Source organism: Aptenodytes forsteri, unplaced genomic scaffold (genome assembly GCF_000699145.1).
Source record: "Aptenodytes forsteri isolate BGI_AS27 unplaced genomic scaffold, ASM69914v1 Scaffold231, whole genome shotgun sequence".
In the NCBI taxonomy this organism is placed as follows: Eukaryota; Metazoa; Chordata; class Aves; order Sphenisciformes; family Spheniscidae; genus Aptenodytes; species Aptenodytes forsteri.
In genome coordinates, this window is record NW_008796046.1 from 507381 (window position 1) to 514337 (window position 6957).

At 60.6% G+C, this 6957-nt stretch overlaps 1 protein-coding gene and 1 long non-coding RNA gene across 2 annotated transcripts in view; both read right to left on the reverse strand.

The window, feature by feature from the left end:
* Positions 1–6957, reverse strand: part of ARHGEF17 (Rho guanine nucleotide exchange factor 17) — a 45595-nt gene that overhangs the window by 28639 nt on the left and 9999 nt on the right.
* LOC103904612 lies at positions 355–2916 on the reverse strand. Its single transcript, XR_657908.2, has 2 exons — positions 2744–2916; positions 355–423 (listed from the first exon to the last, which is right to left on the reverse strand). It is a non-coding gene; the product is annotated as an uncharacterized LOC103904612 (long non-coding RNA).

The following is a 6957-nucleotide window of genomic DNA, read 5'->3' on the forward strand; positions in this document are numbered from 1 at the left end:
CCCCCCCCCCCAGCCGCTCGCTCTTCTCCCACGGGTAAGAAAAGTCCGAGCCACTTTTTGAAGCGTAACTTCTTGAAAGGAAATAAGAGCATAAATCAGCAGCTCTGATTCAGCTCCGCTTCGGTTACTAATAATACTCCCGTGTTTATTCGCAGCCCTGGGGCTGGAGATGTTTGCTTTTCCCTCGGTCGTGGTTTTTCCCAGGCTCCCAGCTCGCAGAGGAGCCTTGATTTGTTCAGGCATGCTCCCATGGAGAAACCCAGCGGCACAACCGCCTCCGGGATGGGGAGGAAGAGGAGGAGGTGGAGGAGGAGGAGGGCGGCTTCAGCCCCAAACGGATGCGCCGAGAATTCATTTTTTTTCCCTTCTTTGACTTCTCGGCTGCGGTGATTCATCCCGGGAGGACACGGCCTGGCTGTAATTCTGCTTTTTAAGTGTGAGAAAAAAACAGGAATAAAAAATAAAGGAGTCGGAGCGATTTTTGCAGGGCAGGGTGGAAGGATGCTGGGCATCCCGGTGCCGTCCCGGTGAGCGGCAGCGCTGGGAGCGGTGCCAGCAGGATGGGGAGCGGGGAGACGGCGGGAGGCTCATTTCCCGAAGCAACAAAAATTCATCCTCTAAATGCGTCGCGGGGCTTTTCCCATGGGATTTTCACTTGAGCTCAGGGTTTGCATCACCGGCGCCGGGGTGCACGGGGTTCCCTCCCCCCTCCCCAAAATACGAGGCTCAGGGTGACGCTGGCGCATCCCAGGGCATCCTCCCTCCGCCGCTGGCAGCACCCCACGGGTCCCCTCCCCGTGCCCCCCACCCGATCCGCGATGCTCACTCAAAAAAAAGCAGCTTTCACCAAATATGGAAGGTTTTTTTTGCCTCCGGTTTTCGGCACGCAGGCCGCGGCCCAAGAGCGCAGCTTTCCAGATGCTGAGGTCAGCCGCGCTCTTCTCCCCTCCTCCTTCTCCGCCACCTCCCGGCACACTCGGCCCCGCACCCACTGGGCGAGGGGTAACGCCGACCCCCGATTCGTCAGCATCCCTGGATCCCCCCGCCAGCATCCTCCGCTGCTGGCACAAGCCGCACCCCGCAGCACCTCAAAAGCAGTAGTTATTGGGATTTTGGGGGGGAGAGGGAAGCCAGGGAGAAGGGTGCCCGATGCTGGCACCCCTCGGCATCGCCGTTGGGTGCCAGCCTGGCACATGTGGGTAGGAGGTGCCCTGGGCGCTTGGTGGCATGGGGCGTGGATCCAGGCAAGGGGGGGTGCAAGCAAACTTGGGGTACCCAGGAGGGTGCCAGCCTGGCACCCAGGGGGTGACGGGCACCAGGACCCATTGGGCACCAGGAGGCGATTGGCACCCAGAAGCTGATGGGCACCCAGCAGCTGTTGGGCACCAGGAGCCAATGGGCATCAGGAGCTGATGGGCACCAGGAGCCAAGGGCACCTGAGAGCCAAAGGGCATCCAGGAGCTGATGAGCACCCAGGAGCCAACGGGCAGCAGGAGCCGAATGGTACCCAGGAGCCAATGGGCACCCGAGAGCCAAAAGGCATCCAGGAGCCACTGGGCACCCAGGAGCCGATGGGCACCAGGAGCATATGGGCACCAAAAGCGGATGGGTGTCCAGGCCTCCATGTGGACCCAGAATTCCGGGGGCAGCAGAAGCCGAGAGGTATCCAGGAGCCAAAGGGCACCCAAGAGTTGATGGATGCTCAGAAGCTGACGGATGCCCAGGAGCTACCCTGGAGTCCATGGGCACCCAGGAGCTGACGGGCACTAGGACCTGGCAACACCAAGGAGCTTACGGGCACCCAGGAGCCAACAGACACCCAGGAGCTTATGGGCATCCAGAGTCCATGGGCACCTAAGAACTGATGGGTGGCCAGCATCCAACAGGTACCCAGGAGTCCATGGACACCCAAAAGCCAATGGGCACCCAGAGTGCATGGGGATGCAGGAGTTGACGGATTCCCAGGATCCAGCAGGTACCAGGAGTCCATGGACACCCACGAATCCACAAGCAACCACCAGATGACAGGCACCCAGGAGCTGATGGGCACCCAGGAGCCAACAGGTACCAGGAGTCCATGGGCACCCGGAAATCCACGAGCATCCAGGAGCTGACGGACACCCAGGAGCTGATGGGCACCCAGGAGCTGATGGATGCTCAGGATCCAACAGGTACCAGGAGTCCATGGGCACCCGGAAATCCACGAGCATCCAGGAGCTGACGGACACCCAGGAGCTGATGGATGGATGTTTAGGATCCAACAGGTACTAGGAGTCCATGGGCACCCACGAATCTACAAGAACCCAGGAGCTGATGGACACCCAGGAGCTGATGGACACCCAGGAGCTGATGGACACCCAGGAGCCAGGAGCCCCAAACAGCCCGTGCCGTGCCCCTTCTCATGCCCCCCCCGACCTGGATCCATGCCCTTGGCAGCAGCCTGGGTGCAACCACCAGGAGAAGACCCCCTTTGTGCCCACGCCAGCCGCCATCCCCAGCGTCACCCGTGCCCCACGGACATCCAGCCCCGCAGCACCCCATGCTTGGCGGGTCCCCTCGCCCAGCACGGCTGTGACCCGGGGCAGCGGGGAGCCGGTGGGGAGGGGACCACGGACCTCACCAGGAACACCCACATCTCATGTCACATCACGGCGAGGCGAGAAGTGCCGCCTTCCCTGTCGTGTCATTGTCACAGCGGGGGGCGGGGGAGGTGCGAAAAAAGGACATTTTGGCATCTACTGACCTGCGCCGGGTTCGGATGACCAAGGGACGAGTCCCCTCTCCGCTTACTGAGGCTCTGAGCCATCTACATCCCATCTCACCGGGGTTTTGGGCAACCAAAAAAATAAAAAAAAGGACCAAAACCGATCCCCTACCGCTAGCGACGGCGTTTCTGCCGAGGGGTCAGGATGAAACCCTTCCAAAAAAAAAAAAAAAAAGGCAAGAAGGAGGATGCCAAATCAGGGCAGGCCGACGAGTCTGCTGCTACTCTGGCTAAAAAAAGCAGGAAACCATATCCCGGGCTTGGAGATGCCAATCTTCCCATGCAAACAACTCCCTCCTTGTTTTTTTTGGAGAGTACCGGCAGGCTCGGGAACGGGCGGTCACAAATAGCAACTCCACGGCACCGCCAAGGAAACCTTCTCCAGCCCCAGGAACCGCATGGGGACACTGATGTTCCCCACGTGGGGATAGTGGCTCCTCAAGGGGGGACCCGGTGGTGGTTGTCCCCACATTGGGACGGTGGCTTCTCCGGAGGGGACCTGGTGGTGGCCATCCCCCCGTCGGGACGGTGGCTTCTCCAGAGGGGACCTGGTGGTGGCCATTCCCGTGTTCGGATGGTGGTTTCTCTGGAGGGGACCTGGTGGTAGCCATTCCCATTTCAGGATGGTGGCTTCTCCGGCGGGGACCTGATGGTAGCCATGCCCCCATCGCGATGGTCACTCCTCTGGAGGGGAGCTGGTGGTGGCCATCCCCACATCGGGACGGTGGCTTCTCCAGATGGGACCTGGTGGTGGCCGTCCCCATGTCGGCATAGTGACTCCGCCAGGGGGGACCCGGTGGTGGCGATCCCCACGTCAGGATGGTGGCTCCTCCAGAGGGGAGCTGGTGGTAGCTGTCCCCATGTGGGGATGGTGTCTTCTCCAGAGGGGACCCGGTGGTGGCCGTCCCCACATCGGGGTGGTGACTCCTCCAGGGGGGACCTGGTGATGGCTGTCCCCACATTGGGATGGTGGCTCCTCCGGAGGGGACCTGGTGGTGGCCGTCCCCACGTTGGGATGGTGGCTTCTCCAGAGGGAACCTGGAGGTGGACGCCACCACAGATATCCTTTCCCCAGCACATCCATGCAGAGATGACCTAGTGGGGTTCGTTGGTGTCTTGGATGTCACCGGTGGGGTGGAAGGTGGTGGTGGCCATTCCCTGGTTCCCAAAAAGGGACATGCCCAGGGTCTCTGGGCCATCGCAGGACATGGGGGTCACACAAACCCAACATGTTCCTGCCATCAGCCCTTCTACCCCTCAAATTAAAGGGATTCAACTTAAAATAATCTATATAAGTCACAGGGGGACACGCAGCTTTGGGACAACCCCCATCTGCAACCAGGAACGGCAGTCACGGAGCAAGTGGTACCAGTGCGGGCAGGGACTGGGCAGACTGGGACCAGGCCCCCGTCCCTCGGAAGCCCAGCAGCTCTGACGGGAGATTGCACGAAGAGCAAGTTACTGGAATATTTTTACCCAGATGCTGATTTTCGTTCTCCCTCCCATTGGCTGGGCCGCAGTTCCCAAAGACCCAAAAGCAAACACGCTATTTTTAGAGAAGAGTTCATTTACTGGAGCCATTCCCTTTGAAATTCCTCACCCATCCTCTCCATGGAAACCGAGGGAGCCTGGAGAAACAGCCCCACCGGGACCAACCATCAGAGCTTTAAAAAGAGCCACGTTGAGGGAGAGGGGGTGGAAGTGGCTGATTTTTCTTCTCCGGACACATCCTGGCCTGGAAACACCATGGTGGAAATCGCAATGTATTTGGTTTAGTGGGTTCTGTCTGTGCAAGCTGGGCTTGATGCCTTCAGGAGGACATGTCCTGGAAGATGGACCATGCCCGCTCTGAAAATCATGCCTGTATGGCTAGTGGGGCCTGTTGTTTTGGATGGGTGGTGAAGATAGGGGGCGGGGGATGGCTGGATGGGTGGATGGAGTTGGATGGAGATGGATAGAGATGGGAGGGTGGGGATGGAGATGGGTGGAGATGGCTGGCTGGCTGGATGGATGGATGGATGGAGATGGGTGGATGGAGATGGCTGGATGGGTGGATGGAATTGGATGGAGATGGATAGAGATGGGAGGAGGTGGATGGAGATGGGTGGAGATGGATGGATGGGTGGATGGAAATGGGTAGATAGAGATGTATATATGGATGGAGATGGATGGAGACGGATAAATGAATGGAGCTAGATGGATGGAGATGGGTGGCTGGAGATGGGTGGCTAGAGATGGATGGAAGGGAGGAAGAGAGGAAGGAAGAGAGGAAGGAAGGAAGGAAGGAAGGAAGGGAGGGAGGGAGGGAGGGAGGGAGGAAGGAAGGGAGGGAGTCTCTTCCCCCGCTTTCCAGAGGAAAGCCCTGGGAGAAGGGGAAGAAACTCTGTACAGACCAAACCCCAGTGCCGCCCCGCTGCATCTTCCCTTCGTGTGACGGCACCGCCTTCTCCATCCTGAATTGAGGAGAAGTCCCTGCTGCAGCTCCGATGCTGCGGGAACTGCCCCATCGGGACCTGCCTGCGCCGGACGGGTGGTGGAGCTCAGCAACGAAGTCACAGCAAGCGCAGACCTCGGCACATCACCTCTCCGGTCCCTCCCGTCACATAGGGATCAGCATCAGCGGGAAACCTCCCGCTTCGGAAATATCCCTGGGAAAGGCTCTAAATCCCACAACCCTCGCAAGGATGGACTAACGCCGCAGCGACAAGACCCGGGAAGCTTTGAGCCTCCATCCCAGCTGAGTTTGGCAGGAGGGTACCAACGACGCACGTGCACATCTCAGAGATGCCGACCTGCTGCTTCCCCTGCAAGAGCAGATCGGAGATTGAGGCCACCTCCTCCAAGCAGAAGCTTTGGAGGCGTGCGATTTTGCACGGAGAGGCCCAGGCACGAAGCCCTGTGCCCGCATGCAGGCAGGGTTGCAGGCAGGCCGCCCAGAAATGCAGAGCGGCCCGTGCAATGCACACACGGTGATGGTGCAGCCCCGCACCGTCCCTGTGCATCGCTGGGGGTGTGTGCACCAGGAGCACCGATGTCTCTCTGCAGCCCTGGATTTATCCCTGCGCCCCTGCACGTGCACCCCCGCACCCGGGATCTCCCTGTGCAGGGATGCAGGGGCGCAGTGGCACTACTGATCTTCTCCCTGTGCACCCCTGCAGGTGCAAACAGCACTGGGGATCTCCCCGTGCATCCTTGTGTGTGTGCAGAGCAGCACCATGAGTCTCCCTATGCACCCTTGCGCATGCAAACTGGCACAACCGGTCTCGTTATGCTTCCTTGCACCCTTATGCACCCTTGCACCAGCACCAGGGGCCTCCCCGTGCACCCCTGCACGTGCACCCCTGCAACAAGGACCTCCCCGTGCACACCTGCACGTACACCTCAGTACCAGGGATCTCCCTGTGCACCCCTGTGTGTGCACACCAGCACTACAGGCCTCCCCGTGCAGGGATGCACATGGACAGCAGCACCATGGATCTCCCTGTGCACCCCTGCACGTCCACCCCTGCACCAGGGACCTCTCAGTGCACCCCTGCGTGGGTGCCCCAGCACCAGGGACCTCCTCATGCACCCCTGCACGTCCACCTCTGCACCAGCGCCCCAGCACCAGGGACCTCCTCGTGCACCCCTGCACGTCCACCTCTGCACCAGGGACCTCCTTGTGCACCCCTGCACTTGCACCTCTGCAGCCAGGGACCTCCTGCACGTGAACCTCCGCACCAAGGACCTCTCCATGCACCCTTGCACGTACACCCTTGCACCAGGGACCTCTCCATACACCCCTGCATGGGCACCCCAGCACCAGGGACCTCCCCGTGCACCCCTGCATGGGCACCCCAGCACCAGGGACCTCCCCGTGCACCCCTGCATGGGCACCTCAGTACCAGGGACCTCCCTGTGCACCCCTGCATGTGCACCTCTGCGACCGGGGACCTCCTGCACATGCACCTCTGCACCAAAGACCTCTCCATGCACCCTTGCACGTATACCCCAGCACCAGGGACCTCCCCATGCACCCCTGCATGGGCACCCCAGCACCAGGGACCTCCCCGTGCACCCCTGCACAGGCACCTCAGTACCAGGGACCTCCTTGTGCACCCCTGCATGTGCACCTCTGCGACCTCCTGCACGTGCACCTCCGCACCAAAGACCTCTCCATGCACCCTTGCACGTACACCCTCGCACCAGGGACA